This window comes from Gallus gallus, chromosome 3 (assembly GCF_016699485.2).
Source record: "Gallus gallus isolate bGalGal1 chromosome 3, bGalGal1.mat.broiler.GRCg7b, whole genome shotgun sequence".
NCBI classification, from domain to species: domain Eukaryota; kingdom Metazoa; phylum Chordata; class Aves; order Galliformes; family Phasianidae; genus Gallus; species Gallus gallus.
The window spans coordinates 74,974,278-74,993,316 of record NC_052534.1 but is presented as its reverse complement, the minus strand read 5'-3'; the positions used below and the strand labels follow the sequence as shown (position 1 = coordinate 74,993,316).

General features: G+C 42.4%; 1 protein-coding gene across 8 annotated transcripts in view; it reads right to left on the bottom strand.

The window, feature by feature from the left end:
- LOC121106461 (BTB domain and CNC homolog 2) overlaps positions 1–19,039 on the bottom strand; it is a 185,110-nt gene that overhangs the window by 104,312 nt on the left and 61,759 nt on the right. The window lies entirely within an intron of this gene.

Below are 19,039 nucleotides of genomic sequence, written 5' to 3'. Positions count from 1 at the left end.
CAGGACATGTTCTGCTTTTAAAGCAAACAAACAGAGGCACAACTCAAAGGTAAAGAGAGGGCCCAACTTCACCTAGCTATCTAGTCAATAGAGAAACCCGTACGCTTTCAGGCACTGTTTCCATGCACAGGATGGAAAGCTGTGATTCCCAAACCCCAGACTGGAAGCCAGGTTCTTATTATTGGAAAAACCAAGCACTACATTTCAAGGTTGAGTTGACTGGTATGGAGGAAGAAAAAAATAGCACCACATGTCTAATTTTTGCAGACTCAGATCCATTTTGTACTGGTAACTGAGCTTTCATCCTTCCCTCCTTCATTTTTTTTTCTTTTAGGGTAGATAGCAAGCTGCTGACAACTCACACTGTACTAAGAGCTGTTCACACTGCATGAAGTGTTTACCACTCACAACTGATGCTAAAAATTAATTTACAGCACCACTACAGAAAGCTTTGACAAATTGTCATGTGTTGACACAGTCATAAGTTGTTGGTTAAAAAAAGTAACACTTCCCTCTTCTGCCACCTCATGTTTGAGATCAGAGATGGGCACATTATGCAAAGTTTGAGGGTTGTAAGCTTCACAAATGTTTGGGCTTCACAAAACAAGTTAGGCTGTGAAACTTTTTTCTCTTACAGTTAGGCGTGTGTTTATTGCTAAAAAGACTCTGGTAAGAAAAAAAAATCCTTTCTCATCTACCAAGATCTGCGTGTTGTGCAAAGCCAGGAGAAAAGGCTGTAAAATAAATAACCTTGCATGACAGTTTTTCTTCCCATGTGAATGATAAGATCAGACCCGTGACAAATACCCAACTACTCAGAGCTGCAGACACCACCCACCTACCGTAGAAAGGAAAAAAATATAGCTGCAAGTAAGAGTTTTAATTGTTCTCAGCTGTCACACAATGTTATCTTAAGTGAATGCATTTATTTCTCAATTTTTCTGTATTGCTTTATATGAAAAAAAAAAAAAGCAGCAGTGCTCATCAGACAAGGTCCAAATTGATTTCTGTGTACTCAAGATAGTAACCATTAGTCAGCACTTGTGCCCATGGCATCTCTTAAATTTTAACTCCTCATTTTCTTGGCCAGGGCAAGATAAATAACCTGCCTCGTTTACACACCAGAATCAGTAATGAACAGAAAGGAAGTTTTGGCTGAGAGGAGCCAAACTAAATTAAAACGTTAGCCTCACACTAGCCTAAATCATGGCTCTGAAACAGAGCTAAGGGTGGGGAAAACAGAGCATCAGGAAATAAACAACACATCCACTTGGTGAAAGGATCTTGACTTGTTCAAGGCATTTTGACTAATTTATCTTCATCTTTACTCCTAAAAGTTTATCTGTAAGTTGCTCGGCACTTCTGCAAACATGCACGTGAACGAGAGATTCCATTCGGCAGCTAAGGCAAACCACTGGACTCCATGTTGGCAGGGAACAGGGCGGGAAGACTGCCAGTAAAGGAGAAAAGAAAGGGAGATAAGCTGGGCCCTAGGTCAGGCAGTAGTTGAAGAACTGAAAAGCCATTTCACCTTTTGCACTAGCAATGCGGACTACTAACATTCTGTTGTTAAACACCACCTTTTGGAGCACACACTCCGCTTGAATGCAAAGATTCATTCAGGAAATTAACTTTGCAGTACAAAGAATTCATTTTCCTACTCTTCCCCAACATTCATACAGTGAAGAGTCTTTCCTGACCCCTGAAGAGAGGCAACTCTGTACCTTGGCAGAAGTGATCCAGCCACCCTAGTCTGTGCCTGCATTGGTGCAAGCAGCAATCCAGTAATTTTTTCAACAAAACCCGAAGTTTGTAATCTCAACCAAAGGAAGCTTCTGCAAAATACTGAGGGGAATGAAATTTCATACTGGCTCTCCAGTTGCTCACAACTCACTTTTTCTGAAGTTCTCCTGTTAAATGCAGAACTCTCACAATGCATTACTCGGTTGGCTCTCTTTGCACTGAAACAAATGCTGAATGAGCTTGCTCTTGAGAGCTTGATTTCATGGCAGCAGTGGACTAACATAGGGGTTTTTGCACTACACATACAGAGAATTGGTAGCTCCACATGGATCTACTTGTGCTAGCAGAAGCACATGTCCCTGTACAAATTTATCAGTGATACTCTGAAAAATGACACAGATTACTCTCTGGTACATCTAATGGAAACAGAGACATTTACGTCATTTACAGTCAGGATGGACATTATCTTGTGCTGCTGGCTGGAATGATATCATCCATGTTAATTAGCTTAGATTGCTCTACATTTAGAAAGCAATCAAGAGGAAACTTCTATTCCCCATGGATATAATCTTGCCAAGTCCCACTCATGAGCTCACGCCTGCACTGACCAACTCAGGGCTAGTGCAGCAAAGCCAAGAGGGGTTCAGCAACTAGGCAGTGTAGAACAGGACAGCCCTGTTGGCTCCTACATTCCACTTCCAGGTTTTGGCACAGAGAGAATGGCAAAGCCATGGCTGCTCTTACCACTCACTGCTGTTTGCACGGTGTTAGATGAAAGCCTGCACCAAGATTTCAAAAGCAGAAGGGAACATAGGAGTCTGTCCTGCTTTCTTGATGATGCACACATGTAGCCAAAGTGCAAGAAATACACTGAGAAATGTATTCTGTTGCTATCACATGCATGCAATGCAGTATGTGAAACAACTTCTCTAACTGGAAAAAAAAAAAAAGGAGAGGTGCAGCTTTCTAATTCCCTGGGCACCTGTCCACCAGCCAATGAGGACACTGTTGGGGTTTAAGACAGCCTCTCCTTTCAGGGCAAGCAACATCAATGACTAACTACAAGGCGGGTAATTTTCCTGTCTCTGCTCTACACCCGTCTGCACTTCACTGCAAAGGTCATTGCATCATATCTCTTACACTCAGCTCTGCCACCCACCATCAAACAGAGAAGAAGCTCATCTGGGCAGCCTGGCAGGACCTCCTGCAAGCATTTGGGCAAGCAGGAAAATCCCTGCTGCTTTCTACTGTGTGGGGGCTTCAAAAAGAGCCCCAGTTCTTAGGAAGGGACTAAGATGCTCAAATTACCTTGAACTGAAAGGATCTCAAGCTACACAAGCTTTGGTCAGCACTGCCTAAAGACAGCATTCCCTCTTGGACTCTCCCTCCTCAGTGCAGGAGAGGAAGCAGTAGGAAGCGATAGCTCTGTGAGCATGAAATGGTGGGAAAAGGGAGCATACCTTCTCTTGTGTCTCCCTGGAGTACACCTTGAGCCTCCAGACCTTTCAAGCAGAAGAAACCAGTGGCTCTGTTAAGAGTTTAATCATGTGAAAGCCAGCATCGTTTGCCACTCTGAGGGCTACACCAAAAAGGCAAGCGACTTTTGGAAGGCAGGTTGGGAACTGTGCCCCCTGCACACTAACATACTGAGACACGCGCACATGGGCATTCACTCCTCTCCTAGCCTTTTTCTAACTGCATATATTACTGTATTTTTTCACAACTTTCTTCGCATTACATCTGTTGTGGGCTGTGTAACAATCAATGCCAGCATTATCTATAGCATTAGCAAAGAAGCAAAACATGTAATTCATTGAAAAAAGGACTCTTTTCTTTCCCTTTCTTCTCATTGCCATTTTTGGTTATGCTAAATAAATCCATTTGGTTTCTTGCTTGACTTGTACCCATTGTGATCAAACCCTTACCAAAGCTAGATTTTTTTTCTAACAAGCATATTCCCATGGCTGCTCCCAAGTCAAATCTCTACTTTTGGTTTAGACAATGTCATCCGACTTTTGTTGTAGTGCAATGCTTATAAACAAACAAGCATAAAAGTCAGTTAAATGGCAACACACAGCTGAGGAGCTCTAGAGGCTTATCTGTCACAGAAACAAAAATCACTACTTGTACAGCTTGTGCAGAAATGACAATAGGATTCTCTGGATGTTTCTCAGCCACCTTGTGCCATAAAAAGTAACTAGATAACAAAGAAAACCTAAAGATAGGAAGTTTTGTAAGACCGTTGGCAAAAATGCTTAAATCAGACCATTTTGGTTAGTACAGACTGAAATCCTCCTAACTACATCACGTGGCATCACCTTACATGTGCAACCTGGTTACAAGTCAAGAGAAAGAAGCAACTCAAGAGACCAAGGATGGATCTCATCTGCCAAAACATGGCACTGTAGCTGAAAGATTTCCTCGACCTTTCAATCCATGGTGATTTCTACTGGAGAAATCACTGCAAGAAAGGTACCAAAGAAGTTACCTAGTAGTGCATGACTCATCTTTTATCTCTGCTGATAAAGACATCTCCATGAAAAGAAGAATGAATGCCCTATGCCTTCTCAGACAAATTTTCCTTGTGGTGTGCTCAGTAAGCAAAGTGGTGGAGCACTGCAGGGAACATGAGACCAATTGTTTGGCATTTACTCCCAAATTACAAAAGAATCCCAAGGTCTGGAGTTGCTGGGTTGCAGCAAGGACCTGTTCAAAGCACTGTCTGACCAGCAACGTGGCCACTCACACTGGCCACACAAATGTTGAAGAGACGTGAGGCTTTATGCAAAAGGTTCACTCAATCCTAAACTGATCCAGTTACTGTCTTCCCAGTGACTTCCCTCACCATCAGAAATGCTTTGGTTTGGATTTTAGTCAAGTCTGGTTTACAGTGCTCAATTCAGCTGTCAAAAAAACCCTACTGGAATGACTTACTCATTACGCAGCCTTGCAAAAATTATTAGCTATGTTACAAGGCATTTCCCTTTTGGGACTAGAAGGGGTGAAGAAAGGGGATGGAGAGTGACAGTTTGTGGTTTCTAATGCAGCAACAACAACAAAAAAAAAATAAGTAAGAGGAATACAGGATATAACATGTTTACATTTGTCAAAACAAGTTTCCTGGAGACAGCAAGGGTTCATGCTGCTGAGCTGTCACTTCTGCTAGAAACTGCTGCCTCATGCTATTGGGAGGTCAGTCACTGACCTACTTTCTGGTAGAACTGAATTAATTTGCTACTTCTGTACACAAACCTTTTTTTTTTTTTTTTTTTTTTTTTTTTTTAAAGGGATACTCAACAAACCCATAAAGAATTGCTTTTTGAAGCAACTTGGAGCTTCTACTAATGTAATGCAGGGATGCTGCATTCCCTGGCACAAGGCCCCCTATGCTGGGTCTGCTTATTCTTTTGGAAAAATCCATGCAGAATATTTTTAATGAGTTGACGCAACAAATAACGTCTTTCCTTTGTGAGCTCTTACATTACACTAACACTCAAACACTGGTGATATAACCTATTACAGTCAACAGTGGAGGAAAGCACTTGAATAATGCTGTTCTTTTTCAGGGCTGTTCCTGAAATAGATGCCTACTACAACAGGATTAGTTCCCCAAATAGATGCAGGACATGACATATTTATAAGATTAAAGCCCAGTTATTAACGGAAGACAAAACAAGCGGGTGAAACTTCAAAACTAAATACCAAATGATCTGATCATCCCCTGTGCAGAGCCACAAAGCAAGCACCAGGAGATGTGGTGTAGCAGGAGCTCCTACATGGCAGCACTACACTCACAAAGGAAAGTGGTTGTAATAGCAGAAGAGATGGCATCTACTTGCTTGTTTTGCTTAATTGGCTACACGGACACAGATCTAATATCACTACACTAATTCCTTCATTAAAATAAAGCAATGCCTGAGGGTTTCACAGATCTTCCAAATCCTTGGACTATAAAGAAAACTAGGATTCATTTCTTTAAATCATACTTGCAGTGATTTAGTAGAAGGCTTCAATGCTTGAGTGGACTTATCTTCCAGTTCTGTCATGAGTAACAGTGCTTCTGTTCAGAAAGAGGAAAGCACCGCACTGTTCAGAGAAGGCAGGGCCATTCTACATTAAGGCTCTTTGGAAGATGAAGTCCCACCAACTAGCACCTGCATCAGCCTTCTCAGGCAACCTGTTCATGCACCTTATCCTCCACCTGCAAAGTGAAGATAAGGATCTCCTCCACATGCTTGGCAAGTTTAGTACTGAGACACTGGAAGAGAGACTTGCACTTTACATTTCCCCAGGGTCCAATATAACAATAGGGGAGGCAGTACTAACTGCTGTAATACCAGACAATTACTAGTATCAAAACAGATTTATGATCACTCGATTTCTTGGACTTGATGAGCCTCATGTTGCCAAAGATAACTAAGCTAAAACTAGCACTTTCAACTGCAAGCGTATTTCTGTCAACCTTTTTAGCTTTCATCTGTGCATATTTACAAGCCCCAAATCTGAAGTTCAAATAAATCCAATAATTCACTCAAACCCACCAGGATTTGAAAACATCAGGGAAGTGTCAAGATGTCATCGAGCTTGTTCTGTAGAAAAGAGTACTTTATAGTTTTAGAAAGGAATAGACAAGGGAGCTATTTAACGAGACGGTGGCATATTGAAACAGGGATAGATAAGTAATTAATAGCTACTTTCTCTAAGTGAAAACTTTTCTGACTGGAAAATCAGTTTATGTGAAAAACTGCAAGTCAATTGCTGCCATTTTGTGAAGATAAGAACTGTCACACAAGTTAGCATCTCCATAACCAGGAAGGATTCTACTCACAAAGATCTTCACACCACAAAACAACATATGGGAAGCAAGGAAATAACAGAAGAAGACACCAAAGAAATATCAAAGTTCCTAACTAGGATTCTAATGAAAAATCTTATAAGGAATCCATGAAAGCGAGGGAGAATTCCTCCACAAAAAAAGTTGAAGGCAACAAGTTCATTTTAGTCCCTAGGAGAAAGAGTAATTGCACAGCTATACAAACACCATCATTAGGATACAGAACAATAGCCAAAAACCTCTACAGATTAGTAGCCCCAAACATTTTCTTATTAATAAGGTTCAATATTTGTCTAGGAGGTCACTTGATTCAGAGCCCTCTCAATTTTCACGTGTGTTTCTTTACTAAATTTCTATACAGCTTCCACTTGAATGACTGGCACCTTAAAGAAAACAGGAGAGAGCAAAAAGGGTCATGTTCCACGAAAAAGGAAGTGTACATTTATTAATTAAGCATTTAATTCTTTTTACCTCACATGTCTGTCTCCTCAGTTTAAAGTCTCTCTCAGCAATCAACCAATTTTGGGATTCATGGCTGTCAAGTAAATCATGGCAGTACTTTAGCTGAAAAGGCACTGTCAAACATAATGAAGTTTTCCTTCAGCTTGTACCCACACTGGTGCTGCATACAGCACACATGGCTTCAGAGAGATGATCTGGTGAGGCGAGGTGGGACAGTGGGCTCCCAAGGACTGTGATCTGCCAGAATTGGTACAGCTGAGTTGTGCAGGTCATTGAGACTACATGCCCCAGAAACCACACTGCATTGTTATTTACTGCGTACCCATAACACCCAATGGGCTATGAAACATATTTGAGAATATTCAATCATTTTCTTGCATTTTCTTTCCAGCCTTGCAGTGACAGTACAGATGTCCATCTACACATGCTTCAGAGACATACTCGAAATACTGAAAAAAATCCCAGCACTTCATAGTTATGGCTGAGTCTTCCTGCCGAGCCCAGGGACACCATTCCCTGGGAGATGCTGATTCCTTCACTGTTACCCAGAATAGGACCACCGCATTCCTGCAGCCCTGAGCCCATCTGCACAGCTCCAGGGACAGAGGATGAATACCATCAATAAAATTCAGACTTTGAAAAGTTGCAGAAGTTCTACTTCCATCAAACAAGTGTTAGACAGAAAACACCTGATAACGACCTGCAAAGTCTTTTGTAACTCACTTGGGATGACGCAGGGAACACACCTTTTTTGTCACTTCATATTTCCAAACTTGGGGTGGCAAAAAAAGCTTTTACAACTGCGTGAGCATGCTACTTTTTAAGCATAAGAGCAACTTGTGTATTTTTTTTTTCATTTCTCAACAAAAATTAACATTCTGACACATGTATGTGCACTCCTGATATCCATTTAGTAATGCTGGAAAACCTATGATCTTCTGATCCTGGCCGCTTCTGCACCAGCTCCCTTGTAACACCTGAGACTGCAGCAGCTTCCTGGGCAGTGCTCCTCCCAGATGGCAGCCCACTTGGAGCACAACGTTTTGGCAGTCAGCACAAAGCTCCCATCGCAGCTTTCTACTAGAGGATGTGCAATAGGAGGGTGCAGGCTTAATCCTCACACAGCACAGGCTACAACGCATTAAACTAAATCTATAAGGAAAGGTCTGCAATAACTAAATTCTGTTTTTCCAGTGCACACCACAAGAGCATGTGTATCATCAGAAGATGTTAATGTAGTGCATCTGTGTTGGATGGAGTGAGGGAGGAAGGACGAATAATGTAACTTGGAAAGAAAAAGCAGGGATATTTTGCACGGAGATGGCACTGCAGGAGGAAAGGAGGGGGCTTTGTTTTGCACAGCCAAAACGAGGCCTCCAGGGACAGCCATGTGCAGGGGCAGGGGGAAGGGCAGGGACAGCACTGACACAGCTTTGCTGACAGTAGAGGAGGTCATGTCCTTCCCATAGAAAATCTGAATTACCACCCAGGGCAAGAACGGCCAGCCTTACAGAAAGAGAGCGATGTGCTTGCCTGGTCAGCCTAAGCTACTCAGGACTCAGGGTATGGAAAGCAACAGATCCCAGGAAGCAAGACTGCTCCAGACAAACCGGACACAGACAGACTGCAGCAGCTGAAATACATAACCAGGGTGACATAATGTTCGAAAATATTTCTGTGCTTACTAAGACAACAACAAACTGAACCCTGATGCTGTATTTTGGGCACGTTAGCCCAAACTATCTTTAGACAGGGAAATGAGAAGTATGTGCGTACAGATGTTCCAACACGCATGAAAAGCAGAGAACTGGAAAAAGCGCTGACTTCCAAGGCTCGTAAAAATGGTTCTTGTAAATAAGGGTGGGAATAAATACACCAGGCAAAGCTGAATCAAAATCAAAAAGGGCAGGCAAGAAGCCAGCAGCTGGTCACAGTCTGGTCAGGTTTAATTGCTGAACACTTCCCTCAGCTTCTCTGCTTGTGATAGATTTTTTCAGGTATTATTCCCTTCCGCCGCCCCTCCCTGTGTTTTATTCCTTCTGCCAGCTTTTTCCTATAGCTTTCTAACTATCTCACTTTCACAGATCCTCTCTTGGAAGCATGATTGAAGCTATAAATTCACGTCTACACATCTGTAACAAAAATAGTTTTTCTAAAAGCTATTCTTCTTCCCTATCAATGGTGACACAAATGATATAGAGTTACCAGCAATTCGAGGGTCTGCTACAGCTTTAAACACCAACCAAGACAGAGAGCAGAGAGCAATGCTCTCTCTCTCACAAGGAAAACAGCAGTAACAGAACTTAATCTTTTTTCTTTTCTTTTCTTTTTTAATATAGAGCTGTTATTCTTTGATTCGTTTCTATGTGTGAAGAAGGAAAGGTACAAGAAACAACCTCGAAACTCTTGCACCATGGAGCAACTGTGATTTCTTAAGTAAAATATAATTTTCACCTTTCTCCAGAAAAGAACTTGGAGTCCATTAATGAGAGGGCAGATCTAATTCATCACGATCACTGCTGAGCTTGCAGTATTAGAAAGATGAGAGTAGACCAAAGTACAATTTATATATCCCTTGATTTTTTTTTTTTTCTATAAGTAGGACATTTCCGTAAGTAGGACATTGAAGATTAGGATGTTTCCATGTTAGCTAATGACTGAGCACAGCTTTTCACTTGGTGATGTGATCAAGACAGCGCTTACCAGGATTCTCAGGTCTTTTTGTATGAAAGGTACAAAAGTGCCTGCTCATCTCGCAGCCTCCAAATCTTTCTTAATCCCAAGCTGATGGCAAAGCAGAAACCCCAAAGCTTGTTGTGGGCATGATGTAGAAATGACTGTTTCTGCAAGCTGTGCTTGCACAAGCCAACTGGGATTTGCATGGAGGTGCATCCCCTTTGGCTCAACTCAAATCATTTGGCTCCCTATAGCAAATGATTTAAATGTGGGGAACCAGTGGGCTAATCTGGGCACAGCAAATTCCAGTCATGAAGACATGGGAGAAAGAACACTACTGTGGGAGATGGGGACAAGTCACCAGCGTATTGGTGACAGAGTGACGGGGAACTACGGAAGGGAACACAAAAGTACACCATTATGATCAAAGAGTTTGCAATATTCTGATTAAAAAGAAAAAGCAAAAATAAAAGGGAGGAAGTGTGGCAAACACGGAAAGCGTTTGCAGTGGAAGCTTATTAATACCACATTGTATTTTGAAATTTTAAAGCGAGGTCCTCTCCCAGAGAGTGCCTCTGGTTGTCTCCAGGAGAGCCCAGGAGCTTTTCTCAGCAATATCTGCACCCAGAAGAACAGTGCTCAGCTTGTAGCAGAGCATGTAGTGCCACTATGACCACAGCACGACAGCCAACATGTAAAAAGATGCCCATATTTGCAAATTGTTTTTGCCGTGATTTTTGTTAAGATTTTTGTGTTTAGCCAAGCCACCACTGATCGTGAAATGAAAGTACAGCTTCTTTCAAATAAATTTGTTAGCAGGTTCATCATCATTTTCTGACAGAATAATCTTTCTATGGTGAATTATTTCAACTGGAAAAAATAGGAGACCAACAAATTGCTGGATACAATTTGTGCCTTAAATAATAAAGCAATTAATGGCATTTTAGTGGGAACACATTCTTCTCTACAGAAATACAATCTGTAATTCATCTCATCTAAATTGCTTGGTCAGCTTCAAATGAGCGCACTATAAATCTCCTTCACATACTGCTCTTGTTATCTATGATAAAGAAAAGAGACAGAAGGTAATCCCGTGTTCTGTATTCACTGACACATCATTTTCATGCTACGCTACACTGTAATTTATTTCTAATGGGATAAACCTCTTGTAGTCTTCCCTCATTGTTCAACACACATACATCCCCAACTGGCACTGAGATGGCGGGGCTGGCAGGTGCAGCATCCAGAGACCATGTTCTGTGGAATTATGATGTCTGCTGCACATTTCAGCTGCGCTACAGCTGTGAAAATAAACAGATAGACTGTATAATTAAGGTATGCTTTTATTCTTTGCCACCCACTGCCTCCTGAAAGCAGCGCAGTCAAAGAATATGACAGTTTTCAATACTTCTTATAATTGCAAACTAAACTTTTAATTTTGCATCTAATCACTTTGAGACAATCCAAAAAGACATGCAATTTGATTTTGAAGAATGTGGAAGTCAAACGAAACTGAAAAGGGCTTACAGTCTTAGCCATAACATTAATATCACTTCATTACTAATGAAAATACTTTAAAGCTTTTTATGCTGTCATGACCAAAGGGAATACGAGAAATAAACAAACCAATGTATGTACATCAAGGTGAAGTTCATAAATGCTGTGAAGACCACATGTAGCCTTTTCATTTAAAAACAATATTTTTCATAAGATTATAGAGAATAAAACCAAAAGAAAATCCTTCCCTTCAGGTTTACAGAAGCCGTCTTAAAATTCAAAGTCCAGACTCTTGGCCAAACTGAGGATGTCAGCTATCACGGATGCAATCCTGAAAGATGGCTAGATGCAAAAAGAAAGCTACTGATGATGTTCCTGCAGAAATTAATAAATTTTTAGGAAACATCCAAGTTTATTTGTCAAAACGCACGGGACTACCATAAAATACTTAATTTGCTGCTAGTTAATAAATAGTATTACCAAGCACTACAACTTTAAGTGTAGAGTCTTAATGTTACATCGTCTTTCAGCCCCATCCCTCTACTTCAGCTCATCAGTATACTCGCAGACACAACGCACCTTACAAAGGAACTTAAAGTATTAGATTATCTGTCATTTACTACTTCTCTAGCTACTTCTACAAGCCCATCACTCCAGCAGTTTCCAACAGGATTAATCTCGTTGGATTCAGATGTGATGCACTGCCTTACAGCTGAGACAGCCACCTCTTCAGATCTCCCTTACAGCTGATGCAAAGTGACAGTCCCTTCCAGGGCACACTTCATATCCGTCCCAGGTGCCCATCTCTGAGGAGGTGCATAAACCCCTTCACTGCTTACAGAAGTGCTGAACTGCTCTGCTGTGGCTATGTACACCTGCACAAATCCTGCTCCAGTGCTAAGGCCTTTGGGGCTAAGATGGGGAAGGAGGGAGGAGAGTTGGGTCTGGCCTTCTGAATTCTGGTAACCCACAGCAGCTCAGCCATCTTCAGTAGGACCAGGTTCCTCAGTGTGCCCCAAGGCAGGATGGTGGCAGCAGTGGTGAGCCGCAGAGAAAGGCCAGTAGAAATCTAACACTGTCCCACACTGCCTCTTGGTGCCCATCATGAATCTGTCCCGCTGGCTCATGTTTATGCTTCAAAAATTTGAAAAAACACCCACCCCAAAGGCTTACTCCTGGTGAACTCCATCCCTGCTGCCACCATCAATTTATATTACAACTTAATTCCAGGGATGTATTTGCTGCCAGATATGTGAAGGGCCTACGTGTCATTACTTAGCCGAGTGATGCTGGCAGAGCTGCTTGCATCTGTGTTAGGGCACGTGGAAGAAAAAGAGTATCAAGGCAACTGGCAACCAGTTTAACAGAGCTTAGAGAATCTCGCAAGTACAGTTCCTGCAGCAGCACCTGAGCAGCCCTGCCAGATGCTGCCGGGCCTCCATGGGGCTGCGGAAGCTCATGGGCACCCAGAGCTGCCCCTGAGTAAGCCCCCAGTTCTCACAGCAGGCCTATGCAGCAACCATCCCTACCAGTGACTGCCGTTGTTCTGCTGTCTGCTGGTTTCTAACTTCAGCTGCAGCAGGCCATGCATTCATAGAGGCTCTTCTCATCCCAAACTCCCTTCTAAATGGAAACCAGATGAGCTCCATGATGTGGGTAGTATATGAAAAGGCTGCTCTGACTATCTGAAGACTCATTTAGCAGGCTGGTTTAAGAAGAGAACAGAATCATTTTAGATAGATCGTTCTTCCTTGCGGTTGGAAAGGAACTCCCTTATCACACTCCCAACTCAGACTCTGGTTTCTGAACTTCCCTTGTGAGGGAAAGCAGCATAACTCACACCTACGACGACACAGGAAAATGCTGCGCTTTTATTTAGCTGCTTTTGATGCTTATCACTTCTTGCAGGGAAAACACATAACCTTGAACTCAGATCTTGGCTGGCAAAGAAAAGAGCATACGTTGTCATTTGGCAGCTTCAGGCACAAAGGATGGCTACCAGTGAAAGGTGGGTCTGCTTGCAACAAGCACCTGAACGGAGAAGGGCACAGGAGTCACAAGGCTACGGAGGATGGTCTCTGGAGGAAGAGCAAAAAGGGCTACACCTGGCTAGTTGCGGTCATAGATAAGGTGCAGGTAGCCAGCCTTACACATCCCTGAGGCACGTGAAACAAAATCAGTAGGATGAAATTCAGAGGGAAGATGCTGAGATCCTCAATGGCAACAACTCCACATCAGGGAAGCTGGGTTTGGGCACAGAAGCGTAGGGCGTAGGGCTGGGATCTTCTAGCCTCGACCTTGTAAAACTAGGCTGGGTTGGTGGGGAATGCACAAACAGATGGTAAAATAAGCCTTCCCTGTCATAAAATTTTACTTCTCTGAAAAATCTGGCTGTCATCCAACAGGCCAACAACACTGCCACTAGGAATGAAAACGGTGGCTGCTTGTACAATAGTGCAGATGTCCAAGAAGGAGCAGCACGGGTAAGCTTGAATGCCCAGTCCAGAAAGAGGGGTGCAACCCACTTCAGCTGTGACACCCCAGCACACTCAGGGCTGCAGGGATGGGAGTACAGAGAACCAGCAGAGGCCGGTATCTTTTCCATGTAAGCAGAGCTTGCATAAATGAAACAGTTAAAAAGGATGAACAACTGAAGTGCTGTTTGTACAAATGAAGAAAGGAAGAAACTCTAAATAGAAGAGTGTGGGATTCTATTTTTGTCCCTGTGTTCTACAAAGTGATCTAAAACTCGGTAACCTAGACCGAATTTCGTTACTGTAATAACCACCATCATTTGAAACACCAAGTGAAATACACAAAGCTGCCCCGTCAAACATACAAGCATGCATAAGTGAGAGGATAAGCATTAGCCTTCATCTCTGAAGGCGATCTGTAGCTACAGCTACACCATCTGAGGTCATTTTTAAATAAAGCTATAAGCAACTGTGGCATGTGCAGCGTGTTTTTTTCCACAGCAACATCACCTACTAGTCCTTGCAGATAGCTGTGAAACAAAAAAGGGTAGTGTACTGTCCAGAGCTCTTAATTAAAACTCCACAGTCTTGTGGTCAGAGAAACAGCAGGCTTGGGAGATTTGCTTGACGGCAGACAGAAAGCACAGGAGATGACAGATCTTACGGCTGCTGTGTTCAACACAGCACTCCACCACTGTGCCCTGGAAAGCAGTCACTGGGAAGCTCCAGTAACGTTAAATACTCTACATTTGCAAAAGAGAAAACACCACTGAAGTCCTTTCCTTTCAAGTGAACCAGGAGTGACTTTTTTCCAAAGCCTTCTTGCAGCTGCAGATGTTGCTCTGGAACCAAAGTTTACTCCTTCGCCAGTGCCTATCTTTAGCCACTCCACAGTTTTTCTGTATCACCGAGTGCCAGCAAGCTTTTACAGTCCAAGTAATATCTAGCTTGACCATTTGTGTGCTCCTCCAGCTGCTCCAGAGCCCATCTGCTCGGCCAGGCTGCCTGGCTTCATTCTCAGCACATGACCCAAGTATTTCCATTGCTTACCCTGGGGAGCTCACTGCTGGTACACAGACAGATCTCTGCATTTGTGATGCATCCACTCTTGACAATTACCTAGTGTTTTGCCCAGGTATTTACTTCTGGAGGCAAGAGGTGTCTGTGCCATTGGTGAGTTTCCAGCACTCACATCCACATGTTAAAATGGAAATAACATCTGAGTAGAAGACTCATAGTTTGGTCTTTAAATTTATTTTCAATGACTAATTTTGTTTAAGTTGGTAAACGCAGCTGTTGCCTTGCCAGTTGGTGACATTTCCTTTTGGACTTCCCTACTGGTTCATGTACTGCTGCCAAGACATGTAAATCGATTCATTCCTTGTATTCCTTTGCCTTTTTATATATGCTTCAGCTGGGATTTGCTAAGTTCTCCTGAGATTTGTTTTTGTAAGTAATTATTAGTCCTGCAATGCTAGACAGCCTTTTGGTCTTTACTTACATGTTTTCTGAATTGTCACTTAAGCATGACATGCTCAGGATGCTGGATCTGACTTCACTATATTATATCTGGTTGTACTTTTTTCTCATGACTTAGTCATGTCAACATCAAGTCAACAGCAACTGTAAAGAGGTGACAGAATGTATGTCTGTTTTACACCAGTGTTATATGTCATGAACCTGGCATATACTGGCAGATAACCTGCCACAAACAGGGAACTGGTGAAACAGGGCCATTCTTCTACCTCCTGAATTGAAAGGGCTGAGATGAAGCATAAAAGAGAAAGAATCGGAATTCTTTTTTCTTTTTTTTTTTTCACAACTGTACCACTGAAAGCAACATTAACTTCTCCTCAATAGTTGCAACTGCTTATGTCACCTTTCTTAACTTGAATGCAATTTTCCCATCAATTTTCTTCCTATATTCCATATTTCTTGCAGAATTCAGCAGCTACCCATTGAATTATTTTTCAGTAAACTGGTCTCTAACTGTGGCTTCTCCAAATTGTGTATGTTTTTCCTATCTACCTGCATATTATGAGCATCTCTAATTCAGTATTTTCAGTTCCTTTAGAGGTCACAGGTGATCTTTCCATTATTGTCTTTTTTTTTTTTTTTTTTTTTTTTTTTGCTGTCACTAAATAGTTTCTCCTTGTTAACTTCAGACAGGCCCACTGGGTAGTGGCGATTTAATTGTCGAGCCGATGCAGACAACAGTGAAGGAGATAACTTTTTCACAACCAGGTTAGTTTCTTTGCCATGGCTGTTTTATTTTTCCTGTGGCCCTGTATTCTTGTTCTGAAATTGACTTGCCTGATGTTTTTGCTGGCTGCATTCAAACACCTGTTGTTGGCTTTGACATTCCCACCCTTTGAAATACACTTGCTTATTCACTGTTTGGGTTTGCTTAGCTGAAAACCAGTTACATTTTTAGCAACTCTGCCTTGTTCACTTGGTAGTAACAACAAAAGAAAAGTAGGTTTTTTTCTTTCTGGTTCTGTCAAAATAAATAAATAAATAAATATCAATCACTTTTACTGCATGCTTAGATGCTGAAGATACACGCCAAGATTTCCTCCAATACATTCAGACCACAATTCCACCAACTGCTTTAGGGACATCTGTACATAGCAATGCCCACACATTGAGAAGAGCCTTGATAGCAGGCAAAGTTCTGCCAGATACCATGTTATTGCTTCAGACACAGAAGATGATGCTTGGCCATCAATCCCTCCTTTCCATCATTGGTCCTAACCCCCACAAGGAAGTCTCCCCATTAGTAAGCAGATGTCAGGCTGAGGAATTTGGTCCAAATCTGCTGACAGCTCTTATCTCATCATAGTAGTTTTCTGTTGGTAACACTGTATAATTGTCACTTCATGTACTGTGTTTGAAATCTAGTTCAGAGCAGTCGACCACTAATTGGTTCCCAGTCTATAAGCTATTTTTGTGCCTTGGAAGTCATAATTAATGCTACTCCCTCTGACTTATAATCATCTTGCTTCATGAATATATTATAGCCTTGTTTTCATTCTTAGATTGCTCTTTATCAATTCCTGGTCACAGACATTTTGCTTACTCAAAGGATTTTACTTAATGTATTCGTCCATCTCTTTCACCTGCACCTCGCTTGTTGCTGCAGTTTTGATCTAGTGTTCCAGAAACCTACTTTCAGGATTTTTTTCAAGACTTTCCCTAAAGAACTTCTCAGATACTTGCCTGGCTTATGTTTTCAACAAAGCAGGTCATTTCATTTCACCCAAGACAGAATCTGTTACTTCCCTGGCACATGCTTTGCTAAAACAGCTATCTTGCCATCTTCCTATAATTTGACTCTTTCCAAGGACAGATTTTTGCCTGGGGCTGAACCCCAAACACAGAATGTCTGTTACTGCTTTTCATGCCAACCGTGTTCTTTGGCCTGTTCAGTTTAGGTCATGAGACTACACAACCTCACCCTCACTGGGTTAAGCCGCAATGTTGTTTTAGGTGTTGAGTTAGACCATACCCATGTACTACCAACTGCCAAGGGAACACAACAGTTTTCCTGCCACCTACGTTCTAGTTGATAAGGATGCTGCAAGATTAAAAGATTGCAGAGTACCCATGTTTTACAGTAACAGCAGCCATTTCAATACCTGGCTTAAAAGAGAAACCACATCTTATATCTCAGAAACAGCTGCGTTCTGTTTCCAGAGCTGCTGTAAATTGTTCATGTGTTCTTCAGCACAACATTTTGTGTGTCTCTCTCCCTTGATCTCACTGCACTAATAAGTTAGTAGTTACGATGAGTAAAACCTTAAGCAGGTTCATGTTAAGACTCTCTAAATACAATGAAACACAGAAACTTAACACCTGCCAGAGATGGGAGAAAAAATTAAGACAATTTTTTTTGGCTACTGAACTAGCTCACATTCTTCTATACTTATGGTGCTATTTGGTTCAGCAGATGGAGAATGGAAAGGAAGGTCCCTTTTGCCAACAATTTATACTATCTCACGTGAACAATGTTATCTCTGCTCAGACCCCATGTGAAAAGCTGTTCTGAACCTGACTGTGGGTAAAACGTAAGAGAAGAACAGACTTTGCATTGGATAGCCAAGCATCTGAAGCATCAACGTTCAAAAGTCAGGGTTCAAGAGGTAGCACAAGCTGGCCAGCAGTGTTGGCAAGCATCACAGCTCATCACTGCAAAAAGACTGGATCTTTAGGAAGACAGACTCCACAGAGACTACCAGTACCTTGGACATGTTAAATTGCTTTTTTGGAATAAAACTGTGGGGGCTGAAAATTGATTAAATGAGATTTAGAAGCCAATGGATTAGGTCAGTGCTTAAAAACTCCAGTCCATGAGACAAGTGAAAACGTGGGAGCAAAAAAAAGTCATCCATTTGGCCTCTTGATAACATCTCTGAAAAGCAAAAAACTGCAGCAGCCTCACCCCTGAATGAATCAGTTCAAGTCAGAGGGACTGAACTGGCACAGATTCCACTGTTTGTCACAGTATCCTTCTGGACAACATGTCCAGCATACAGCTAGAAAAGTACACAATACAATGGGTGAGCTGTTGGCTGACAAGTCGGGCTCAAAGGGTTACAGTAAATAGGGTCACATCAGGCTGGGGGCCAGTCAGCACTGGGCTTCTGCAGAGTTCCATTTTAGGCCCAGTTCTCCTTTATGTTTTTATAAATGCAAGACCCAAATGCTTACTAAGTAAATTTGCAGATGATACTAAACTGGGAGAAGCTGTTGAGTCCCTAGAGGGTAGAAAAGAATCTTCACAAATTAGAGAGCTGCACAATCACCAAGCACATGAAATTTAACATGAGCAAGTGCTGGATTCCGCACCTGGGACAAAGCAACTCTGGGTATTTGAACAGTCTGGGGGATGAAAGGCTGGAGAGTAGCCCCATGGAAAGGGACCTTGGGGTTCCGATTGACAGCAAGTGAATGCTTGTCAGGAGTGTGCCCTGACAGCCCAAAGGACCAACTATATCCTGGGGCGCCCCGCTGTCACCAGGTGAGGGGAGAGGTTGTCCTGCTTTGCGTTATGCAGCCTCACCTCCTGCACTGAGTGCAGTTTGGGGCACCCACAATATAAGAAGGACATAAAACTATTAAATAACATCCAAAGGATTTACAGGGGGAGATGTATGAGGAGTGGCTGAGGTCCCTTGGTTTGCTCAGCCCAGAGCAGAGGAGCTGAGGGGAGGCTTCATGGTGGCTGCAGTTCCTCACAGGAAGCGGAGGAGCAGTGCTGAACTCTGCTCTCTGATGACAGTGACAGGGCCGAGGGAACTGCATGGAGCTGTGTCAGGGAAAGGTCAGGTGGGGGTTACAAAAAGGTTCTTCA